Source organism: Sminthopsis crassicaudata, chromosome 2 (assembly GCF_048593235.1).
Source record: "Sminthopsis crassicaudata isolate SCR6 chromosome 2, ASM4859323v1, whole genome shotgun sequence".
NCBI classification, from domain to species: Eukaryota; Metazoa; Chordata; class Mammalia; order Dasyuromorphia; family Dasyuridae; genus Sminthopsis; species Sminthopsis crassicaudata.
Window position 1 is genome coordinate 658,416,386 of NC_133618.1, and position 25,154 is coordinate 658,441,539.

General features: G+C 39.9%; 1 protein-coding gene across 1 annotated transcript in view; it reads right to left on the reverse strand.

Moving 5' to 3' along the window:
* Positions 1-25,154, reverse strand: part of CDH23 (cadherin related 23) — a gene marked incomplete in the record, with an annotated part of 580,971 nt that overhangs the window by 366,057 nt on the left and 189,760 nt on the right.

The following is a 25,154-nucleotide window of genomic DNA, read 5'->3' on the forward strand; positions in this document are numbered from 1 at the left end:
AATCAATTACCTGATCCTAGTCTCTCTCCCTTCTCCAACCTATTCTCCACCTGTTGCCCAACTAACTGCTCACTAACTATATCATCCATCTACTCAATGGCTCCCCATTACAACTGGATAAAATATAAATTATTGATTGTGGCAATGACTCTGCTCTACTTGTCCAATCTGATTTCAGTGCTAGGCTTGTCAAAAACACCAGAGTTCAAATCCTGCCTTATAGACTTACATGTGTTATCCCTAGGCATGTCACTTAACCTCTCAGTATTAGTTTCCTCATCGATCAAGTGGGGATAATGGTAGTATTTGCCTCACAGAGTTTTTGTGAAGATTATATGTGAGGCAGCCAGATGATGTAGTGGACATGGTGCTGATCAAGCCGGGAAGATCTGAGTGCAAATTTGGTCTCAGATACTTTTTAGCTTGTGACCCTGGCCAAGTCCCTTAACTGCTCTTTCTTAGTTTCTTCTTCTGTAAAATGAGAAGAATAATAGCACTTACCTTATGACATTGTTATGAATATCAAATGAGATACTTGTAAAGTGTGTTATGCAGTGTTGAACAAGGTCAGTGTCAAATAGGCCATCCGACTTGAGGCCGGACTCAGTGGTCTTATCAACCTATCGAGAAATACAAATGCTATCTGCTGGGCTCCTGCTTGTGGGCTCCTGGAACATAGTAGGTGCTACATAAATGATCATACTTTTTCTTCCTCTGATAAAGCAAATAAAGAATTCTGCAAACTTTAAGGAGCTATGCAAATATCAGCTACCTTCCTTATCATCTTATATTTCTCTTCATGTATTTGATATTTCAGTCAAACTGGAGTACTCTCTAACCCCGCCATTCTCGTCCTTCCCTTTTCCACTTCTGCATCCTAGATAACATTTTTCACCAACCTCTAGAACAGATTAAACCCAGATCAGCTCCAGTCAAATCTCTTGATATCCCTTCTTACTTCCTTATTCCTCTATAGCTGGAAAACATCTTCCTTTCTGACACACTGTCTTTATCTCGCCCTTATCTTTATCTCTGTTTAGTCCTGGATTTTCCCTCCCTCTCTTTAGAGAGAAGGTTCATTGAAAATAGCATTTGCCTCAGTTGTATCTCACTGTAACCTCAGCATCTAACACAGGTTTGTGCAAGCAACTGACAGATCTTTAATAAGTATTCATTTATTTTAACAACTAATTCTTTGCTTCATTCTTAAGGAAATCACCCCTTTTGCTAAGGGAACCATCCCCCTTTCCCATGTGAATCATCCCCCATGAACAAGAGAACAAAGGGATTTCTTCCTTAAGAAGAACATGATTTGGGTGAGGTCCAGGAAAGAATTTTCTTAACTAAAAACTATTTGAAAATGTAAGGAGAGCTGAGGTAGCTCTCTTTTGTTATTGTTAGGTTGGAGATCTGTTTTCACCTGTGGGGGATGGGCTAGGGGAGCTCCCCATGAAGGCAGAGAGATGGATTAATGGACTTCTCAGAAATCCTTCTAGACTGAGCTCCCACAGTTCTCTTAATTCTCAGCCTTGGCTTAATCCTCGAGCCCCTTCTGACTTGCCTAGTTCTGTTTTTGTGGTTTCTCTGGTCTCTATGTAATGGCAGGGGCCCCTGCATTCACTGTTCGGTGGGCTGAGGAGCACCAGCCAGGAGCAGGAGCCCAGCAGATAACATTTGTATTTCTCCATAGATTGATAAGACCATTGAATTCTAAACCATTGCCCAGCTTCACAAGCCGGATGGCCTATTTGGCACTGACCTTGTTCAATCTTTCCACAAACAACCTTTTTGTAGCCCTCCTGAGATCGATCCTTCCAGATATACTCATTCACTCCAACAAGAGCAGTTCTGAGGCCCTCTGCAAACTGTATTCTCAGCTGGGGGACCTTCATATAATGCATAATATCATTTCAACTGCAACACCTAAATGACTAAATGCTCGGCTGACTGGGATGCCATCTTCTTGGCCGTGAACCATTATTTTCCACTGCCTTCTTCCATGGTCTCTCCTCTCTAGTCACACTGATCTCTCCATCATCCTCTGTACTTGGCACATTCCCATACTCTTATGCTCCTGTTGCTTCCCCAAGTCCAGAAATGGCCTTTTCCATCCTCTCTTCCTAATCGATCACTCCGGCCCCTCAAGAAACAGCTTGAGTCCTGGACCTCCTCAATTACTCACTGAGAAGCCTTTTGCTCTGTTCTTTCTCCTCCCCCTGACCCCACATCTCCCACCCCTCCCCAGCAGTCCTGTAGACCTTATCACCTGCACAGCAGCATTTGGCACCTAGTCGTGTTCTGTTTTATGCTGGTTACTGTTTCACATGTACCATCCAGTTTCCCCAACTAGGTTGGAAGAGTATAGTAATTATGTCTTGATGGATTGATTAATTAAATTTAATAGTCCCATGTAGGCTCTAATCTATACTTTAAGATAGGCTTAAAATAATGCTGAGATTGGAAAGGCAAGAGACTTCACTTTCTGCTTCTCACCACACATGTGTATAAATGCACATAGACACACACACACACACACACACGGCAACAGAAGAGACTCTCGAAGAGTTCTAAAATACCAGCCTTGGAAGTCAGAAATATCCAAGTTCAAATCCTACCTCGGATATTATTAACTGTGTGACCCTAGGCAGATCACTTAATTTCTGTAGGGTTTCCTTATTGGTAAAACAAGGATGGAATCACCTACTTCACGGAGTTTTTGTGAGGATCCAATCTAATAATGTATTTTTACATTATCTTCTTCCCCTCATATTTTCAAAGGAGTTTAGATAGGAACAGTTTAGTATAAGTCAGTATCCCGCTATTATTATTATTCTAAATTATTCTCTGACCCCAAGGGTAGATTTTGGATTTCTGTTGCTGAGTCTCAGGCACTCAGGGCTATTGACAGGAAAGAACATCTAAGACCTCAGATGAGTCCCACCCTTGTTTTTCATTTCCCAACCTTCTGGGCCAGTGGTTTAGTGGCTACCCCCACATCACCCGAGTTGCCGAGTTTCCCTACAAAAAGGCCTATTACCCTGATTGGACTCTCTAAGATAATTGTTGAGGGCCTCAGATCCCAGCTGCTCCTCTCTCTGACTTCCACTCTCATACACAGCCTGGGAAGCTGGCACAAGAACATCTTCACTCATAGGCAGATGGAGCTGTAATGAACTGATGACACGTGACAGCTACAGAGAAATGAGTCCATCAATTAAGGTCTCCTTTCCATGAGCTTTCTGCAAAGGAGAGGAGGGGTAGGATTTAGACCTGGCTTCTTTTAGATAAGGTCTTGCTATAGCACCACCTCACGGGTCAAGACGACTCACCTACTCAAGCCTTGAGTTGCCCAAAGGGTTCTGTTTTCCCCATTCCCTTCCTCCAAAATGGTCTCTATCCCTCTTCCACACATAGCCACAGTACCCTAGGGGAATAAGATGATAGGCTTGTTCCTTTCTGAGATCTGCGGAGAAGTAACTTATCTGGAACTGTCTTCCAATTAAGTGAATGCTACATACACATATAATACAAATAAAAAAGCATCACAGTTCTCTATTCATGGAGGTCAATGATCAGACATCTTTTTAGTCATTGTTTAAGTGTTTAGTAGTAAGGAGGAATTATATTATACCATTGACATTCATTACTAAGTCCCCTATAATTTGATAGTCAAGAAAGAGATATGGGAACAGAATAAAGTTAATTGTTTTACACAGAGACTGAACCAACAATTTGGTCTCAACACCCCTTCTTAACCATTGGAACGAGGAAGTATTATTCACTCAAGACCAGATTTGGAATTAAAGCAGGTTGTTGATCATACCTAACAAAAGACCACTTAGATTCCATCAGCACACTGGATGAGAGAACACCAGGTATCCCGGAGTCAAAGGAAGAAGGTAACACACAAATATTTTTGATGTAACAAAAGCTGTTTGCTGTAACATATAAACCAATGTAAAAGAAACAGCAACTCTAAGCAAGAAGGGAAAATGTCCAGGCACTCATAAATCAAAATGAACCCAAAGAAGAAAACATACATGCTGAGAGGGAATTGATATAGAAGAATCCTTGTGTATTATATACTTGCTTAGCACCTGAACAAAGTCATGAGTTCTGTTCTCTAGCAATTCCATAAGGTTTGTCATGTATAATGCCACAGGATGCTGGTCTGCCTTTGGGCAGTGTACATGAACACCATTAAGACTAGATCAGAGAGCTGGCAAAAATGAATAAAGGAAAGAATAGTGAGTGAGAATGGATCCCTACTACTGGAAACACAATTCAAAACCATTTTTGGATGATGCTTATCTAAGAGCAGTGATGATGAGGATGATGGGAAATGGTCCTTTGTATAATAATATTCAGAGACTTTATACCAGAAGGGATGAAGATACATTTCAATGAAAATTAAATTTGTGCTATGGAGCTATATTCCAGATTCCTCTTTCTTTTCTTTTCTCTCACCTTCTATCCCCACAACTTAGTAAACGCTCTTGCTGTGGAGATGGGGCCTTTTTTCCTTTTAGACTGGTTCTGGCATGGGTCCTTAGGAAAGCCATTTAAGGAGCCCAGGGGCAGGGGTGGAGGAACGAGGTGGGCAAGTTTCTGCCAAGTACTCCATATGTTTGCTCCAGCTTCTGGTTCTCTCTCCCCTCCTGGGAGAAGGCTAACGAGTCCCACAAGTCACCGTGTCCAGACTCGTTACATGCCAATGGAATCCTCTGGAAGGGAAGCCTGGCCGAGGGAGATAAGCCACATCTCCTCCACACAACAGGGCTCACCGGAGCTACCAGAGCACATATTAATGGGACTCATTCAGCTCAGCCCAAACTGCAATTAATAACCAGTGCTTGGGGGTTCGGGAGACTGGAGAGCTGCATGGTATATGTATCTTAGTTGTGGAAGCAGGAGCAGAGAGGGGGAGGAGATGGAAGATGGGAATTGGGGCTAAGCTTTTTTTCCCTTTAACCGCCTGCACCTGAAATATGAGAAGGTGTCCCTTCTTGTCCTATGTAGCAGAAAGCCAGTGGTGTTCAGAATTTCATTCCTACCCTGATACTTGTCCCCAGCTTTTTGTAGAAGTAATCACAGAAAGAGACTAAGCAACTGTTACTGCCTACTACCTCTCAGAAGATCAGGCATTTATATAATTAGAACTGGAAAGAATTTGAGGGCTCTAGTCCAGCTTCTTTATTTGAATCATGAGGAAACTAAGACCAAGTCAGAATTTGAACCAGGTCCTCTTTTCCTGCACTTATCGCTGAGACTCAGGTTCCTAAGAAAGGAAAGCAGAGCTAAAGGAGGGTCTGAACAATCCTGGGATTCATTGAGACATTATAGTCCAGATGAACTGTGTTCTGATAAATGGCAAGGGAGATTACAACTCAGGTGGTTCAGAGGAGTGACTCATTCAGAATCCATCCGTTTCTCCTTCTTGTGATATTAGAAGAGGGGGGTGAGAGTTGGTATGTATGGCTAAATTGAGATGTTGGGGTGAGGTTTATAGGGAGACCAAGCAGCGAAGTAAAAGTCTTTGAAAAAGGGGTTAAAAGTACAAAGCAACTTTGGGCAGGTTCACAGATTAGATGCCTCAGTTATGCTCTTCATCCAAGGACTCAGGTCACAGACCTGATTCTTTTTCAATCTTTAGTCATCTGATCCTACACAAAAAGGAGGATCCAGAATGGGTAGTTTGGGGAAAAAAGCATAGGAGACATGATGAAAAGCAGCTTGGGAAAGATAAAGAAGAGATACCTTTTAAGATGGCTACTCATCCCCAGCAAAAGAAGACAAATGATGGAGAATGGCTACCATGTAGAACATTTAGAGTGGTGTATGCCCTACTGCTCAGCTAAGCAAAGCTTCTTGGCTCCTTTTCCCCAGATGAAATACAATTATCCTAGAAAATGGATTAAATTTAGGATCAAAAGTCCTTTGTTTGAATTCCGGTCTTGCAACTTCCATCTACATATTCTGTGGGCTTCAGTTTCATTAGACTGCTTGATGCCTAACTTCTCTTTGAGCTCCATAAATGCCTGGTAGATATGGCTGATGGGCCACTGAGTTTGGAAGCGAAAAAACTTAGATGGAAGATAGAGTAAGGGGTGAAAACACATTCCAAGGGAGGGAGGAAGAGGATGAAATTGTGGCTCCTAGTGCTCACTCTGTCTTGGTCTTTCTGTCTGTCTCTTCGTTTCTTTTTAATCTTCTCTTTCTCCTTTTTCTTCTCTGCCTCTGTCTCTATCTCTCTGTTGTTGTGTCTCTCCCCATTTCTCTCTGCCTTTCTATCTCTGCCTCTCTCTCTCTCTGTCTCTCTCTCTCTCTCTCTCTCTCTCTCTCTCTCTGTCTCTCTCTCTCTCTCTCTCTTTCTCTCTCTCTCTCTCTCTCTCTCTGTCTCTCTCTGTCTCTCTCTCTCTCTTTCTCTCTCTCTCTCTCTCTCTCTCTCTCTCTCTCTCTCTCTCTCCTCCTCCTCCTCCTCCTCCTCCTCCTCCTCCTCCTCCTCCTCTCCTCCTCCTCCTCCTCCTCCTCCTCCTCCTCCTCCTCCTCCCTCCTCCTCCTCTCCTCCTCCTCCTCCTCCTCCTCCTCCTCCTCCTCCTCCTCCTCCTCCTCCTCCTCCTCCTCCTTCTCCTCCTCCTCCTCAGCACTAGCTGGTTACCAGGGACTCTTTTATCAAGATTCTGGAGCTTGTGGAGGAAGGGGCTTCAAACGCTCCTGTCTATCGTGCAGGCCGCAGGAAGAGAATGACTTTCAGCTCAATTACCCTTCCCATTCCGATTCCATAACGCTCCAATGAGGCTTTTAACCAAAAACAAAAAAGCCATGTCTGCCGCAGCTTGGCTACAAGCGCAACCGTGCAGAATGGAGGCCCCGCCCAGCCCTAACACGGGCCTGCCCAGCCTCTGCTCACTTTAGGTGAGATGGGGAGAGAGGGCTGGGCATACATGGGAGGTAATAGAAATGCACGAGCCTGAGCAAAAGAGAAAGCGCTGAGGGCTGCTCTCTGAGCTTACTCTGGGTCACCGGGAAGGTACCCCATCGGGTCCAAGAATCCTCTCTATCATAGGCCTGACAAGTATCATCCAGCCTATAGTTGAAGGCCATTTTCTTTTAAGAAAGGTAGGCAGGGGGAGGGGTTACAGGTTGGGAGGTTGTAAGGCGGTTGGGGGTGCGGAGGGAGTCAGGGAGTGCCTTCTCAGGCAGCCGATTTCACTGCTGGACAGCTCCAATTGTCAGGATTCTCTTTTCTCCCGGCCCACCTAAATGGGACTGTCCACAATTTCTACCCATTGCACCTGCTTTCATCTACTGAAGATAACCTGAAGGAAATTAACACAATGGCCCAAAGACCTCCTCTCCTGCTACATCCCTTCACCCCGGCCCACAATTTCTCCCCCAACCGGGACTTCATCTAAAATGCTCACTGGGACTTTAAAAGTAAAAAAAAAAAAAAAATACTTCGAGATCTTAGTAAGAAAAGATACGAAGGGTCATGTAAGGATGCCCTTACATCCTACTGCCCTTCAAGCAACACTTGACCACCACCAGCACTATGAAAGCACCAAATCCACACTCCAAATCCACATCCAGCCCTTGGTCAGCTCCAACAAGCTGCTCGGATCACAGTGGTACATGGGTTCTGACTGCAGAAGTAGGCCCAGCTTCTATCTATTTCAGACTTCTCATATTCTGGCATGTAGATATAAAGACATTTAGAGCCCATAAAAGACTATTTTATCTGTAAGGGATTTAACAATCTACAAACATTTATTATGCATCTACTATATGCCTAATACTGAATTAGATATCTCTCTAAGTAATTTCGATTCTTCAGGCAGACAACAGATACACATATAGGTCTATACAAAATATACACAAATTAATGCAAAATAATTTGGGGTGAAGAAGGACTAACCCCCCCAAAGAGAAATCAAGAATGGTATCACATAAGAGGTAGTACTTGAGCTAAGCTTTGATAGTAATTAGGGATCATAAGGGCATTTAAATGGTGCAGTAAATAGAGCACTAGCCTGGAGTCAGGATGATCTGAGTTCAAATCCATCCTCAGACTAGAGCCTGGACAAGTCATTTAAGTCTATTTGCCTCAGTTCCTCACCTATAAAATGGGGACATATTGGAAAAGGAAAAAAAGAACCCCTCCAATATCTTTAATAGGAACATTCCATGGATAAAGTTCACCTGGTCACATTGCATTAGAAAGGGATTCTGAGAGGGAGAGGAAAATGGAAGTACATTCTAGTCAGGTGGACTAGCTTGAGCAAATACACAAAGACAAAAAGTAGAATATGTGACTAACAGTTAAGTTATTTTGGCTGGACTATAGTATGCATAAATGAATGCATGTTTTGATTTAAACTCACTTATTAGGAACTCCCTTTGTGCTAGACATTATGCTAAGTGCTGGAGATGTAGATGCAAAAAACAGATTACAAAGAGTTTGAAGTGGGAATGCCCTGGGGCATGGGACTAGCTAGGTACAACAAGTCACATAAATTGAAGCTTCCTGACTTGCCACCAATCAAGGTAGTCAGGTTCAGGCAGAGGTGGGAATTACATCTCCTAAAACTCTGTGGAGGTCTAGGACTGCATAAGGGATATCTCCTATTAGTTATGTTATCATGATGCTTTTATAAGTGTCAAAAGACCCTGGTCCCTGTGAAGGCAGATCTGAGAAATAATAGAAATTCCCCAACATTGCTCAATCACTCTGCCTGCTCCAGCCCACTGAGACTAAAGGGGAGGCAGTACCACTGTAGATTGGACTTAGACTATGTCCTCTAAGAATCATCTACTTCTTTACCTATTCTATGTTAGCTCTGGGGGGTCTCCTGGGTTCCTCTTCAGGCAGAAGCACATATCTGGGTCAAGTGCAATGATATTATAAATCCCCTCTGTGAGCAGTTCAACAGATATGCGTGTGCTCCAGGTGTGTCCAGAGATTGCAAACATGTTACAGATGTTAGCAGAGACCAACCTAACATAACAAAGGGCAGACAGGTTGAAAAAAAAAGGTGGCTGGCTGGATGCAGCTTGGCTCTTCTCTCCTGATTAGCTGGTTGGCATTCTCACTATTAGTTCTGTGTTTAATGGCCTTGACAGAGTCCCCTCCCCATGTCCTCCAGGCCTCCTGCTGGCTGCAGCCGATTTTCTCTTGATTTAGTTCTTTGATTCACTGACCCATGAGGGAGAGATGAGACAGAGGCATCTATGGAGGATGGGAGAAGCTGATGCAGTGGGCCTGAAATGACTCTCCAGGAACACACAAAGTCTGGCTCTCGAGGATTCTTGGCTGTGGAGTTGGGGCCATCAGCTGAGAATAACTCTCATGTCTCAAATCATTTCTTCCTCTCCTACTGGGTTCCTGGAGTGTCCATTAAGTTTTAGTGATCACCCTAGTTGCCATACAGCAGAGGAGGACATGGAGAAGGCCTCGGTCCACCAACAGAAAGCACAAGACTGATGTCCCATCACTAGACAGCTAAGCCCTAAGAATACTAATTTTTAAATGGGAATGGTTTGCATTTAACCTGGAGTCTAAGGAGATTCATTTTCACAAGTTTAAATCCAGTCTCAGATACTTACTAGCTGTGTGAACCTAGGCAAGTCACTTAATTCTTTTTTATTTGTGAAATGATATGGAGAAGGAAATAGCTAATCTCTCTAGTATCGTTGCCAAGAAAAACCCAAATGGGTCATGGAGACTTAGACATGACGAAAAATAACTGGACAACAGTAACATATGTATAAAATGCTTTGTTGTAAAGTGATTTGTAAATCTTAAAAGTCCTATATAAAATTTCAGCTTTACTATTGTTATTTTCTACCAATATATCCAGTGACTCAATTCTATATCTTGTCACTAAGGACCAAGCCAGTCATGCTCAGAAAAGTTCCATCAGTATATCTGGCTGCAGGGTGATAAATTTTTTGCCAGAGCAACAATAGAGGGACAACACACTAAAAAAGGACCATGCCATCATGTTTCACTATCTACTCACTCTGTCCTTATAAGCCCCCTCTCCTACTGGTGAGTTGTCCCAAGAGCTTCCATATCGGAAGGAACCAAATTAGTCATCTCTCATTTTCTAACTATGTCACCATGTCTCAGATGCTTTCTAAATCTACTATAGTATGACCCATTGTCTCAATGGTGAGTCCTTTCCTTAACCTCCCCTTAGGGGGAGGATCCAGACTGGCCATCCCGCATTCTCTATCCTTAGCCTCCATGTCAATAGCCTCTCTTGCTTTTCAGCTCCCCCTGTATATATTGTCTTCTCCCATTAAAATGTAAACTCCTAAAGGTCTTTCTGCTTGTATCTCTAATGCTAAGTACAGTGTCTGAAACATAGTAAGTGCTCCATAAATGTTTGTTGATTTGGACCTAAATTCAAATTCTGACTTTGTTACTTCCTGTTCAAATGTGACTGACTACTAATAATACTAATAACTGGTAGAACCAAGATGGAAGGGAAAAGTCAGGAAGTTGCCTTAACTCTCTTCAGTTTCCCTCAGAAATAATGTTAAGTCAAGCCTCTAAAAGATTTCTAGAGTGGCAGAATCCACAAAAATGTTGAGTGGAACAATTTTCCAGTTCAAGATAACTTAGAAAAACTTCAGGAAAAGTCTATCTCATTGGGTAAAAGAGGAGCATAGCCCAGTATAGGCAGCGTCCAGGCAAGCCATCAGAAGGCTCTTAGCCATAGTGTGGATCAGCAGCTGACTGTGGTTCTGGCTCAGCAAACCAGGAGCACAGCAAGCTAGGCATTAGTTCTCCAGCCCTAGCAGCAGGCAAACTGCCAGCCCCAGAGGCCCAACAGAGATAGTCAGTGACCATGCTTCCGGCCCCAGTACAAGAAGCTTGGGACAGTACCCCCTGTATCCCAGGAGCACAGACCAACTTTAATATATGAGCAAAACACACAAAAAAGTCCTGATCCTAGAAAGCAACAGGGAAGATGAAAATACAAAGTTAGACAATGACTACAATAGAAAAATGAAGACTAAAAAGAAGTATGAATTGCTTTCAAGACCAAAAAGTCCTCTTGGAAGAGCTGAAAAAGAATGTTACAATGAGAGAGAGAGAGAGAGAGAGAGAGAGAGAGAGAGAGAGAGAGAGAGAGAGAGAGAGAGAGAGAGAGAGAGAGAGAGAAATGGGGAAAGAAATGAGTGTTATACATAGCTTGGAAAAGGAGGCAAAAAATTAACTGAAGGAAACAGCTTCTTAAAAAATAGAATTGGCCAAATGGAAAAATGAGGTACAAAAGTTAAATGAAGAATATCATTCCTTAAAAATTAGAACTAGGCAAGTAGAAGCTAATGACTCTATGAGATATCTGGAATCAGTTAAACAAAATCAAAAGAATGAAAAAATAGAAAATGTAAAATACCTCTTTGGAAAAACAAATGACCTGGGAAATACATTGAGAGATAATTTAAGAATTATTGGACTCTCTGAAAGCCATGATCAAACAAGGAGCCCAGATAGCATCTTTCAAGAAAGTCTTAAGGAAAACTATTCTGATATTCTAAAATCAGAAAATAAAAGTCATTGGAAAAAAATCCACTGATTATCTCCTGAAAGATATTCCAAAATGAAGACTCCCAGGTATATTGTAGCCAAATTTCAGAACTACTAAGTCAAGGAGAAAATACTGCAAGCAGCCAAAAAGAAACGATTCAAATATCAAGAAGCCATACTTAGAATTACATAGGATTTAGTAGCTTCTACATTAAAGGATCAGAGGACTTGGAATATGATATTCCAGAAGAACAAGAAGCTTGGAATACAACAAAGAATCAACTATGGAGCGAAATTAAACATAATCTTTTAGTTACTCCTGATGAAAAGTCAATGAAATAGAGGAATTTCAAAGTTTCTTGAAGAAAAGCCTAGAGCTTAACAGAAAATGTGATCTTCAAATAGAAGATTTAAGAGAGAGGCATAAATAGGTAAGCAAAAAAGAAAAAATTGATATTCAAGAACGTTAAACTGTTTATATCTGTACATGAGAAAACAATATTTCTAATGTTTATGAACTGCATCTCTATCAGGGTATTTAGAAAGAGTACATTTAGAAGGTGTGGGTATAAGTTGTCTTTGATGTGTAGTAAACTAAAAACTATACTGGAAGAAGAGGAAAGAGGGAGGCAGAATGGGATAAATTATGTCCCATGAAGAACCATGAAAGGTCTACTCTAGAAGAGAGAAAGAAGAAGGTGAGCATTGCTTGAACCTTACAATCATCAGATTTGTCTCAAAGAGGGAATAACAGTTGGGTAAATAAATCTTTCTTACCCTATAAAGAAGTAGGAAGAGAAAGGAGAAAGAAAAGGCAAGGGTGGTTGATAGAAAGGAGGGGAGATTAGGGGAGATGGGTATAGATAAACCTTTGGTTAATTTAATTTTAAAAAGAAAGAAAAATCCAAATCACCAGAATCAAAAATGAAAAGAGAAAATTCATTATCAATGAAGACAAAATTAAAGCAATAATTAGGAGCTATTTTGCCCAAGTATATGCCAAAAAATCTGGCAATCTAAATGAAATGGATGAATATTTACAAAAATATAAATTGCCCAGATTAACAGAAGAAGAAATAAACTATTTAAATAATCACACTTAGATAAAATAAATTGAACAAACCATCAAGAAAAAAATCTCCAGGGCCAGATGAATTTACAAGTAAATTTAACCAAACATTTAAAGAACAATAAATTCTAAGAGTATGTAAACTATTTGGAAAAATAGGTAAAGAAGTTCTACCAAATTGCTTTTATAGACACAAATATGGCATTGATACCTAAACCAGAAAGAGCAAAAACAGAGGAAGAAAATTAATATAGATCAATTTCCCTAATAAATATTAATGCAAAAAATTTAAATAAAATATTAGCAAAGAGATTGCAGCAATTTATCAAGAGGATAATACACTATGACCAAGTGGGAATTATACCAGGAATACACGGCTGGTTCAATATTAGCAAAACTATTAACATAATTGACAATATCAATAACAAAATGAACATAAATCATATGATTATCTCAGTAGATGTAGAAAAAGCTTTTTATAAAATATACACCCATTCCTATTAAAAACATAAATGAGTATAAGAATAAATGGAGCTTTCCTCAAAATCATTAGTATGTAGCTAAAACCAATAGAGGTATTATCTGTAATGGGGATAAGCTAGAAAACTTTACAATATGACTAAAGGTGAAACAAGGACGCCACTTTATCAACACCATCATTCACTATTTTCACCAGAAATTTTAGTGTTAACAATAAGAGAAGAAAAAGAAATTGAAGAAATTAGATTAGGAAATAAGGAAACAAAACTATCACTGTTTACAGATGATATGATGGCATACTTAGAGAATCCTGGAGAATCAACAAAAAACTACTTGAACTAATTAACAACTTTAACAAAATAGCATAATATAAAAATAAACCCTAAATTGTCAGTATTTCTGTGTATTGCAATAAAGCTCAGCAAGAAGAGAAAAAGAAATTCCATTTAAAATAATGCAGACAATATAAAATATTTGGGTGTCTATTAGTTAAGACAAATCAAGAAATTATATAAACATCATCAGAAATCATTTTTATACAAATAAAGTCAGAATCTAAACAATTTGGAAAAATATCAGTTGTTCATGGGTAGGCTGAGCTAATATAATAACATAACAATTTTACCCAAATTAATCTACTTCTTTAGTGTCATGCCAATCAAACTACCAAAAATTATTTTTAAAGCTAGAAAAAATAATAAAATTCATCTAAAAGAACAATTGTTCAAGAATATCAAGGGAATTAATGAAAAAAATTCTAAGGAAGGTGGCTTAGTCATACCAGATCTAAAACTATATTATAAAGCAACAATCAGCAAAACTATTTGATACTGGCTAAGAAATAGTGGTGGATCAGTGGAATCGATGAGGTATATAAAGTACAGTAGTTTCATAAATCCAAAGATTCCAGCTTCTGGGATAAGAACTTACTATTTGCAAAAACTGCTGGAAAAAAATGGAAAACATTATGTCAGAAACTAAGCAGAGACCAATATCTCATACTGTATACCAAAATAAGGTTGAAATGATTATATAGTTTAAACATAAAGGGTGATGTCATAAGCACACTAAGACATCAAGGAATAGTTTATCTGCTAGATCTGTAGAGAATTTTGATAAAATAAGAGATAGAATATATTATGAAATGCATAATGAATATTTTGATTACATTAAATTAAAATATTTCACATAATCAAAGCTATTGTAACAAAAATTAGAAGGAAAACAAATTTTACAGCCAATGTTTCTGATACAAAGGCCTCATTTCTAAAATAGAAAACTGAGTCAAATTTATAAAATATATAGGTCATTCCCCAATTGATAGATGGTCAAAGCATATGAATAGGCAGTTTTCAGATGAAGAAGTAAAAGCTATCTATAGTCATATGAAAAAAAACTGTTCTAAAAGATCAGCAGGATGATTTCAGAAAGGCCTGGAGAAACTTTCATGAACCCCAATGCTAAGTGAAGTGAGTAGAACCAAGAGAACTATACACAGCAACAAAATTATATGATGATCAAGTCTAATAGGTGTGGTTCTTTTCAACAATTAGGTGATTCAGGCTGATCTTAAGAGACTTGTGATGAAGAGAGCCATCTGCCTCCAGAACAAAGATTATTAGGGCTGAATGTGGACCACAACATAGTATTTTCACCTTTTTGTTTGTTATTTAATTGTTCTTTTTCTTTCTCATTTTTTGATCTGATTTTTCTTGTGCAGCATGATAAATCTGAAAATATGTATAGAAAAAATGCATATGTTTAACATATATTGGATTATTTGTGGTCTAGGGGAGGGGTGTGCTGAAGAGAGGGAGAAAATTTTGCAACACAAGGTTTTGCAAGGATGAATGCTGAAAATTATCTTTACATGTATTTTGAAAATAGAAAGTTATTGTTTAAAAATGCTCTAAGTCACTATTGATTAGAGAATTTCAAATTAAAGTGACTCTGAGCTACTACCTCATGCCTTTCAGATTGGCTAATATGATAAGAAAAGGAAAAATGATAAATATTGGAGAAGTGCAAAAATTGGGATATTAATGCATTGTTGGTGGAGTTATGAACTGATCCACCATTCTGGAGAGCAATTTGGAACTATGTCCAAAGGGTACTCAAATCATATACCACAACTAGGTCTGTATCCCCAAGATCATAAAAAAGGGAAAAGGACCTATATATAAAAATATTTATAGCAGCTCTTTTTGTGTTGGCAAAGAATTTGAAATTGAGGAAATGCCCTTCAATTGGGAAATGGCTGAACAAGTTGTGGTATATGAATGTAATGGAATACTATTGTGCTATTATAAACGGATGAACAGGCAGATTTCAGAAAAATCTTGGAAAGACTTATGGGATCTGATGCTGATTGAAGAGAGCAGAATCAGGAGAATACTGTACACAGTAATAGCAACACTGAATAATGTATAACTGGAAATGATTTAGCTTTTCTCAGCAATACAATGATTCTAGACAATTCCAATGGACTCATAACGGAATATCTAACGACATCCAGAGAAAGAACTAGAAGAATACTATTTTCAATTTATTCTGTGTATTTTTTGCAGGTGTTTTTTTCCTTCTATTCTGTTTCTTCTTTTACAACATCACTAATGTGGAAATATGTTTACATAATTTCACATGCATAAGATTGCTTGCCATCTTGGGCAGTGAGTTAGGAGGGAATGTGGGAGAAAAAATTTGAAACTCAAAATCTTATAGAATGAATGTTGAAAACTATCTTTATGTATAATTTTAAAAATTAAATACCATTTACCAAAAATTTTAAAAATGCTAATAACTAACATACACAACTCTTTAAGGTTTGCAAAGTACTTCACATGTATGATTTCAACTGAAATCTCACAACAACCTTGTGAAGGTGATTGTAAAATCCCTATTTTGCAGATTAGTGAACCAGGGTAATGGTGGTTAAGAGACTTGTCCATGGCATACCCTAGTAAGTGTCTGAATTAAGATTTACACCCAGGTCTTTTTGATTCCAAGTCCAGTATTGTTTCTAATATGCCACTTACCTACCCATATATGAGACAATCACTCCACAAGCACTTATTAAGCAGCTACTAATTGTCAAATTGGGACAGTTAAGTAGAGCAGTGGATAGAATACTGATCTTGGAATTAGTAAGACTCAGTTTCATGAATTCAGATCTATTTTCTGACACTTAATAGCTGTGTGATCCTGGGTAAATCACCTAATCCTATTTGCCTCAGTTTCCTCATCTGGAAAATGAGATGGAGGAAATGGCAAACTGCTCCAGTGTCTTTGCCAAGAAAACCCCAAATAATGTCACAAAGAGTCAGATGTGACTCTAACTACAGAACAACAACAATAATATGCCAAGTACTACACCAAAAGGCTAAGGAGACATACAGATAAAGGAATCCACCCTTAAGGACATCACATTTTAACTGAGGCAGTTTAACCAGGTGATCTAAGATCTATTCTCTCAATCTGTGGTTGGAGGAAGACCAGCCCTATGTTACTAACAAAGAGGCAACAATATGTGGATCCAGGTCACACTCTAACAAAATTTGAGGTCCTTTAATCACTGAAATAATGTTCACCATTTAGTATAGAAATTTTGGATCATGGATCCCTTTAGCAGGCTTTCATGCAGCCTATGGACCTTTCCTCAGAAGCATTTTCTTAAATGCATAAAATGGAATCAAAGTATTGTGAAAGAAATCAAATTGTACAGAAAGAATATAAAGATGTGATTTTCCCCATCCAAGTTTTCTGACCCCCTCAAATCTATCCACAAGCCCCAGGTCAAGACTCCCTGATTTAGAGGCAGAGTGGACAAAAATTTCCCTCTCCAAAAACAAACAAAAATAGCAATTATTTAACAAATATGAATTGTGGACTTAAAATGTAGAAATAGAAGTCACAATTCCAGTCTTTACTGAGTCATATTGTACATATTAGGGAACCAAGGGAGATGGGATGTTTACTTCAGGGCCTTATAGCAAATTAGCCAACTGAATACAGATAATTGAGATCCCTTGACTTTCTCCTTGGGGGTCTTTCACCTATTCCCCACTGCCTCAGTTACTGAGCTAAGAATTATGTGCATTGTTAAACAATAGCTACCAATACAGGATGATGTGTTGTTAGGATTACAAGGTGAGAACTCAGGTTTTCTAAACAATTCTCTAGCTCAGAATTCACACCTTTGGTTCAGGCCTTTGAAGGGAGTTTATACCTTTGGACTTCTGGGAGAGAGTTTACATGTTTAAAAGAAGTTTGCACCTTTAAGAGGAGCAAGTTCATTGGTTGAATTATTTCTCTCAGACCCCGTTGAGTTCTCCCATGCCCATTCTCTGGGAGGATAAAAGAGGCAGCATTGAGCCTGGAGTTAGTCTGACTAGGAGATTTGAGTTTAGACGGTGGTCTGGAAGGAGAGTCTGGCTGGAGGCTCCAGAAGTTTCCTAAGAAACCTGCACACAGAGGAAAAAATTTTACAGAAAAGAGATCTCCTCCCAGAGAAGGATTACAATTGAGAGACCACAGGACTTTACAATGTGTGCTTAGTGCCATATGAGTGGTGACCCCTAAACTGAAAGCTCTTTGAAGACAGGGACTATTGGTTTTTTCCTCTAAGCTCTTACATCTCTTTGCTTCCTCTTCTTTTCATTCCCACCCCTAAGAATTCTCAACTCTGCTTCCCTTTTCTCAGTGTCCCTCTCTGGCTTGATGTTGCCAATTTGTACTTGCCACGTTCTTGCTGTGTGAGCTCAGCCTGGCCAGAATCAACGTTTGCTACGGGATCTGTAGGGGCCACTCTATCTCTGAATCCTTGGCAGGGAGGGATAGTATAAGATGAAGTCTCAAAAGAGACAACTGCCTAGTTGGGGAGAGGGGTCTCTTGAGAGTAGAGGCAAGAGAGAGGCCGTAGTGCTCCAGGTGGCAGGGACAGACCAGCTGCAGAAAAGGAATGGGAGCAAAGGGGGAATAGAGAAAGCAAATTTGCCAAGCTCATTTATTGCACATTTGTCCAATTCTGCTACTCCAAGGGGGACGTGCCTGTTCTCAATATCATAGGGCGAGAAAATGTAGGGGTTTGGGGGTAGAATGTGAATGCCTGGAATCATGGCACATTCTGCTGGGGGCCCTGGAACTGGCATCAATTATCTCATTGCTGGAAAGAGTCACACAACTTAGTCTTTTGGAAAAAACAATAGACATACATGCAAGCAAATATGAATATATGTATACATATGTGTCAATAAGAATTTATGAAATGCTTTACCAAGTACCAGCACTGTGCTAGGTGTTTTATAAATATTATCTCACTATTTGTCTTCATAAAATCCCTGAGAGTAGGTGCTAACCCTATTTCATAGTTGAGAAAAGTAAAGTAAACAGAGGTAAGGTCACACAGTTCCTAGGTATCTGAGGCTGCATTTGACCTCAGTTCTTCCTATCACTAGGCTCACTGCTCCATCCCACTATGACACCTCACTGCAGTTAGAAGGTTAGAGCTTACTTTTTCCTGCTTTGATTTCTACTAGAGGCTTTTGACTCTCCAAAAACACTCTTAGATTTGCTCCACCTCATAAAATATAGACTGATAAACCCCATCTTATGGGTAAAGGGGGAAAGGAAGAAGATAGTGCCCTGAACAGAACTAGGGAAGGCAGAAAGAAGGATGACTTTGGGGCGAAAGAATTCTGTTGTAACCATGTGGATTTTGAGATTTCCAGAAGGCATTCAGTTGGAAACATCCAATAAATAGTCATGTGGATTTATATCCAAAGAGGAAGATGATGATGGCTGAATATACAAAAGATAATAATTGAACCAATGGAAGCTAATGAGATCACCATGAGAGGTGCCGTAGAGAGAAAAGAGAACATTTATGTATAGCTGTAGTATAGTGATGTATAGTTGTTTGCACCTTGTTTCCCCTCCATTGTCCACAATTTTTTGACCTTTCTTTGCATCCCCAGCATTTAACATGGTTTCTGGCACATAGTTTGCAGTGATTGACATAGGTCAGAGCTGTGGGGTACTTCTAGATTTAAGGGACAAGACTTGAGTGATGATATAGCAAAGCAGACTGAATAATCATGTAGGTAATAAATAAACAAACAAGGGGGGACCAGTATCATGAAGGTTCAGAGATTATCCACAGGGGAACAAGTGATCAGTAATGTCAAATGCAGTCACAAGGTAAAGAAGGATATATTTAAAAAAAAAATTTTTTTTTTTGCTGAGGCGATTGGGGTCAAGTAACTTGCCCAGGGTCACACAGCTAGGAAGTGTTAAGTATCTGAAGCCAGCTTTGAACTCTGGGCTCTTAACTTCAGGGCTAGTGCTCTATCCACTGTGCCACTTAGCTGCCCCAAGAAGGATAAGGACTGAGAAAGGGCTTGATAATGCAAAGATCACTGGTAACTTCAGAGAGAGCTGTTTCTACTTAGAAATAAGATCAAAAGATAGATTATAAAGAGTGGATAAGGGGGTAAAAGGGAAAGTTGTGCCAATGAGTATAAAAAGGTATTTTTTCCCTTTTTTCCCTAGGAGCTTAACTGTGAAAAGGAAGAGAGATATAGGATAACAACTAGAGGGGATGATTGGGTCAAGGGAAGTTTTAGGTTTTTTAAAAGGATGGAGGAAGCCTGAACATGTTTAGAGACAATTGGATTAAATCCAATAGACAGGAGATAGTAAACAATAGAGAGAAAGAAGGGATAGTTTGGGAGGCATTGGTGGAAGGAGATGGGAGACCATAGGACCAAACAATCTTTTGAGAGAAGGGATTGGTCTTGTTCAGAAAGACCATATCTTTATCTGAGACTAGATCAAAGGAAGAGGCAATAGGGCATGAGATGAAGGGGTTTTGAGATTCAAATGGGGGTGGGTAGAGGAAGCTTATAGCAAATAGCATCTAGTTTCTCAAAAGACATTTTCTGCTGAGAGGGTGGAGGAAGGTTTATATGTGAAGCTTAAGGAGAAAATTAGAAGGTTTGGGGACAGTAACTGTGTGGAATTTCATAGTAAATTAGAGAAGAGCAAAAAGATCATCCTGTAGCAGGGGGGGCCAAATGAGATTAGATAACATAATTTTGTGGTAGATTCAGCATGGTGGAAGGACATCCTTCAGGACCATTCTGCATCTCAAGAATTATAGAGGAGATGTACATGGTGATAGAATAAGAAATGATTGGACAAGGGATGTTAGGATTACTAAGTGAGAACTGAGGTTGTCTGGACAGTGACAAGGTGAGAATTCAGGTTTTCTGGACAATTACAAGGTGAGAACTCAGGTTGACTTGATAGAGGGGGCAAGCTCATTGGCTGGGGTGGTTCTTCCCAGAAGCCCTTGCATTATCCCCGCCCATTCTCTGGGAGGATAAAAAGAGACAGCACTGGGCGCAGAGAGCAGATCGGCCTGGAGAAGGATAAGAGCTGGAGGAGATTCAGAGCCAGGATTCAAGAAGGAAGACTCTGCATTGCATCAGGCTTGACGGGGCTCTCTGCAGGAAGGGAAGTCACTTCTTTGGACAAGAGTTAACAGCAACTGCCTGGAGACAACGGTTCGTTACAGGAAGAAGAATCTGTCTGAGAGATTTGAGTAGACACAGCAGATCTCTTCCCAGAGAGCGATCCGGCAGCTTCTAGAGACGACAGCTCGTTACATTTGGCGCCCAACGTGGGGCAAGGACTTTTACTTATCCTGACAAGAGGAGCTAGACCAGACCTTTGCAATTTGGAGCCCGAACAGGGACCGACACAGCCCTGATTCCAGTGGAAAAGCTTCCAATCTAGATCTCAGTCTCTCTGACCCAGAACCGTGAGTAATGAGGAAACTTTGTTAAAGATTAAGTGAGCGTGCTAATAGATAAATAAGGAACTTAACTTGTGAAGGGCTAAACCAGGAATCTCTTATAGCTGAAATGGGGCAGATGTTAGCTATATTCAATCCCTGGACCTCAGCCGACTCAACCTCAGCCCCAGACGCAACCTCAGCTCCATTCAGGAGTGGTACTATAGAGAGTATAATCAACATAATTGAGGAGCAGAGTTTACTTGTAACCTGGGTACAGATTGCTAAACTTTTGGCTGCATTAAGACGCACATCCCCTTGGTTCTTAGAGGAAGAAAAGATAGATGTAGATAAATGGAAGCTAGTGGGATATGAAATGAAAGAATTTCAAGCAAAAAATGGGCCTCGTTCAATTTCTGCAGAGGTATTTTATATCTACAACATAGTTCAATTAGCCTTAAACTATCAAGCAAGTTGTAGGAGAAGGAAAAGTTCTAAAAATGAACAGAGGAGGAAGTGTGAGGAAAAAAGGAAAGATCAAGATCTTTCCCTAGAGCAAGAGGATTTAAATGAGGAATTATGGTATGATTCTCTTGAAGAAGCTTCAACCCTGCCTAGAGAACAGATTATTGACAGGCCCACATCAACCCCACCTTCAGAGATGGAGGAAGAAAGAGGGGAAGAGGCAGAAACAAAAACAGAATTGCCTGTGAAGCAGCCTAAGCCTATGACAAGATTAGAAAAAGCATTGGTTAAAGCTAAGAGAGAAGGACAGGATATAAGTGATTTTATACATGCATATCCTGTGATTGAAAATACTGACTCTGTAGGTAAAAAAAAGGAGAAGATATGCACCTTTAGATTTGAATAAAATTAAGGATTTGAAAAAAGGTTGTACCCTTTATGGGGCTACATCAGCTTATGTCAAAATGTTACTAGATGGTTTGTCTTATGAAGTCCTAACCCCGAATGATTGGAAATCCATAGCAAGGATATGCCTGGAACCTGGAGAAAATTTATTATGGCTTGCGGAATTTCATGAATTATGTAAAATTCAAGTCAGATGCAATTTGGAAATAGGAGTTAACACACAATTCACTTTTGAGCACTTAGCTGGTGAAGGTCAGTATGGAGAGAATTCGGAACAGATTAATTATACCATGACAATATATGAACAAATTGCTAAGGCTGCAACAAAAGCTTGGGGTGTCCTTCCTGGACAGAAAGATCGTGGAGAGGCTTTCACTAAAATACAGCAAGGTCCCAATGAACCTTTTGCAGATTTTGTGGGACGTTTGCAAACTGCTGTCAAAAGAACTATTGGAGAAAATTCAGCTACAGAAATAATGACCAGACATCTGGCTAAGGAAAATGCCAATGAGATTTGCAAAAGAATTATATGGGGATTAGACAAAGATGCTCCTTTAGAGGAGATCATAAGACGCTGTGCTACAGTGGGAACAAATGCTTTTTACACCCGGACAATGATGAATGTGGAAAGACAGGGTCCCTCCTGGCAAGGGCCTTCTAGAGAAACTCGGCGATGTTTTCAATGTGGAAAAATTGGGCATCTAAGAGCTCAGTGTAGATATGGAGATACAGAGAGAGACAGAAAAAGAGAGAGAGACAGAAAAAGAGAAAGACCTCAAAATAAAGGAGAAGATCTAAGAAACATCTGACACTGAAAGAGCATGGATAATAAGAAGACTGTTAAAGAACTTTAAAAACCAGCAGGAATCATTGGACTTCCTCACACAAGATGAGACTAATGGACAATGGACTTATGGACATTTATAAATTTTCAATTTATGATTATGTTATATACTTCTAGCATGTGTTATGTTACTATGTTACTATGTGCTTATGTAATTTATGTAATTATCTGTAATACTTCCCATATTGATGGATTTATGTTTCAAGGTCATGACTGTCCTATGTTCTAAATCAAAAGAAAGGGGGAGATGTTAGGATTACTAAGTGAGAACTGAGGTTGTCTGGACAGTGACAAGGTGAGAATTCAGGTTTTCTGGACAATTACAAGGTGAGAACTCAGGTTGACTTGATAGAGGGGGCAAGCTCATTGGCTGGGGTGGTTCTTCCCAGAAGCCCTTGCATTATCCCCGCCCATTCTCTGGGAGGATAAAAAGAGACAGCACTGGGCGCAGAGAGCAGATCGGCCTGGAGAAGGATAAGAGCTGGAGGAGATTCAGAGCCAGGATTCAAGAAGGAAGACTCTGCATTGCATCAGGCTTGACGGGGCTCTCTGCAGGAAGGGAAGTCACTTCTTTGGACAAGAGTTAACAGCAACTGCCTGGAGACAACGGTTCGTTACAGGAAGAAGAATCTGTCTGAGAGATTTGAGTAGACACAGCAGATCTCTTCCCAGAGAGCGATCCGGCAGCTTCTAGAGACGACAGCTCGTTACAAAGGGATTGTAGAAATAGGGCAGCTCAAAGTTCAACTTTTTTATATCAGAAAGGGAGGAATATGAAATCATAGAAAGGGATGGCCCTGAGGGAGAGACAGATAGACTGGAAAGCATAGTGAGAGTGAAGAATAGGTTTGGAGGAACAAGGAACAGGGGTGAAATAATAGGGGATTAAAATAAAACAAAGATTTCAGATACCTTGATCATGAATATGGAAAACTTGCAAGTGATGATAGAATCTGGGTTATGAGTTTATTTGTGCCAAATTGAAGACAATTGAGGACACTGAGGACCAGGAAGGCCAGGATGTTTGAAAGAACGCCATGACATCAATGGAAATCCTCTGGGATAAGAGAAGAAAGGGAGACTGATGTGGAGGTCAACAGGATCTGAGAAGGATGACGTAGCTGGAGGAAGTGAACCTTAAAGGTAGAGAGACTATTGAGTAATAGGTCCAAAAGGAGAGTCATTCATTCTACCTTTCTTTACATGTCCTGTGTCCTCTGTATGTAGGTGACCTGCTTCTAACTTGCCTGATCCTTCCCCTGCCCTGATCTTCCACAGTTTTTTTTTTGTTATGCTCTTAGTCCTTAGGACAGGTTTAGTCATATAATAGGCACTTCCTTATTTATTGATGGGGAAGTAAAGGAAAGAAAATAAAAGAGAGAAAGACTTTGTGTTTATTTTTAGAAGGCCTGGTTGAATATAGGAGTGCGTAACTTTGTGGCTGGTGAGCGGTGAGTGGTGTGGACTGCTCATAAAATAAGGCTTATTATCTACTTTGCTAACTAAAGAAAATGCTAACAGTTGGTTAGAAGTAAGTGAAAACCAAGATGTATTTTTCCCCACCTAAGTTCATGGGCCCCTTAAAGTCTATCTACAGCCCATAGATTCTAAACTCTTTGGTTTGGTGAAAAGAATGTTGAGCTTAAGGACAGGATCAACAAATTTGGAGCTGAAAAGGCTCTTAGAGGCTAGCATTTAGGCAGACTTATTATTTTACAGTCAAACAAGCTAAGGGAAATGACTTGCCTAATGTCATTTAGATAGTAAATGCTAGAATTCAAACCTGGGACCTCTTATTCAAAATCTCAAGCTCATAAAGAATCCAGGCTTGAGTCCTGACTCTGCAACCTTGGATAAGTACTTTCAGTTTTCTGGGCCTTGAATCTGTCTCCTCTAAAACTACAGGGGCCAGACTAATGATGTCCAGCTCTAAATCTGGGATCTCCAAACCCAGATGTCCTGATGACTAGCTCCAGGCTCTTCCCTAACTCCTTTAGTGAAAGGACTGGTGACTTAATGGAAAGGTAAGTTAATATCTCTAGTAGTTTTTCCATCTAATGAGTATCCTATGACCCAAGAGAAAGCCAAAATTTGCTCTGTCCAAAGAATGGGGAAAGGGTCAAGAAAGGGGTAGAGAGACATTGGCAGCTGATGAAATGAATCTGGAAAACAGAAAAGAATTCTGACCAGAAGAAAGTGCTCTTTACATGAAGTCTTTTTGTTCCCTTTATGCTTTGGGTGAAATAGGGAATCATTTCTTCATTTGAGTTTAGGTCATTTCACCAATGCGCAGACAATGGGGGACTAGTAGTATAACACAAACAGGGTCCCTTCTCTTAAGGAGTTTACAGACTACTTGGAAAGAAAAGATTAATGTCCATGGAAGCACCAATTAGCATGCTAGAAGACAAAGAGAATATGAAATTATGTAATTCTAGAGCCATTTGGACCAGATCATTTAGAAAAAGTCTTCCTTAAATAAATTGGAAAATCATTTTTACATTTAATGGTCCTGATGAAGGCCTCATTTCTAAAACATATAGAGAATTGACTCAAATTT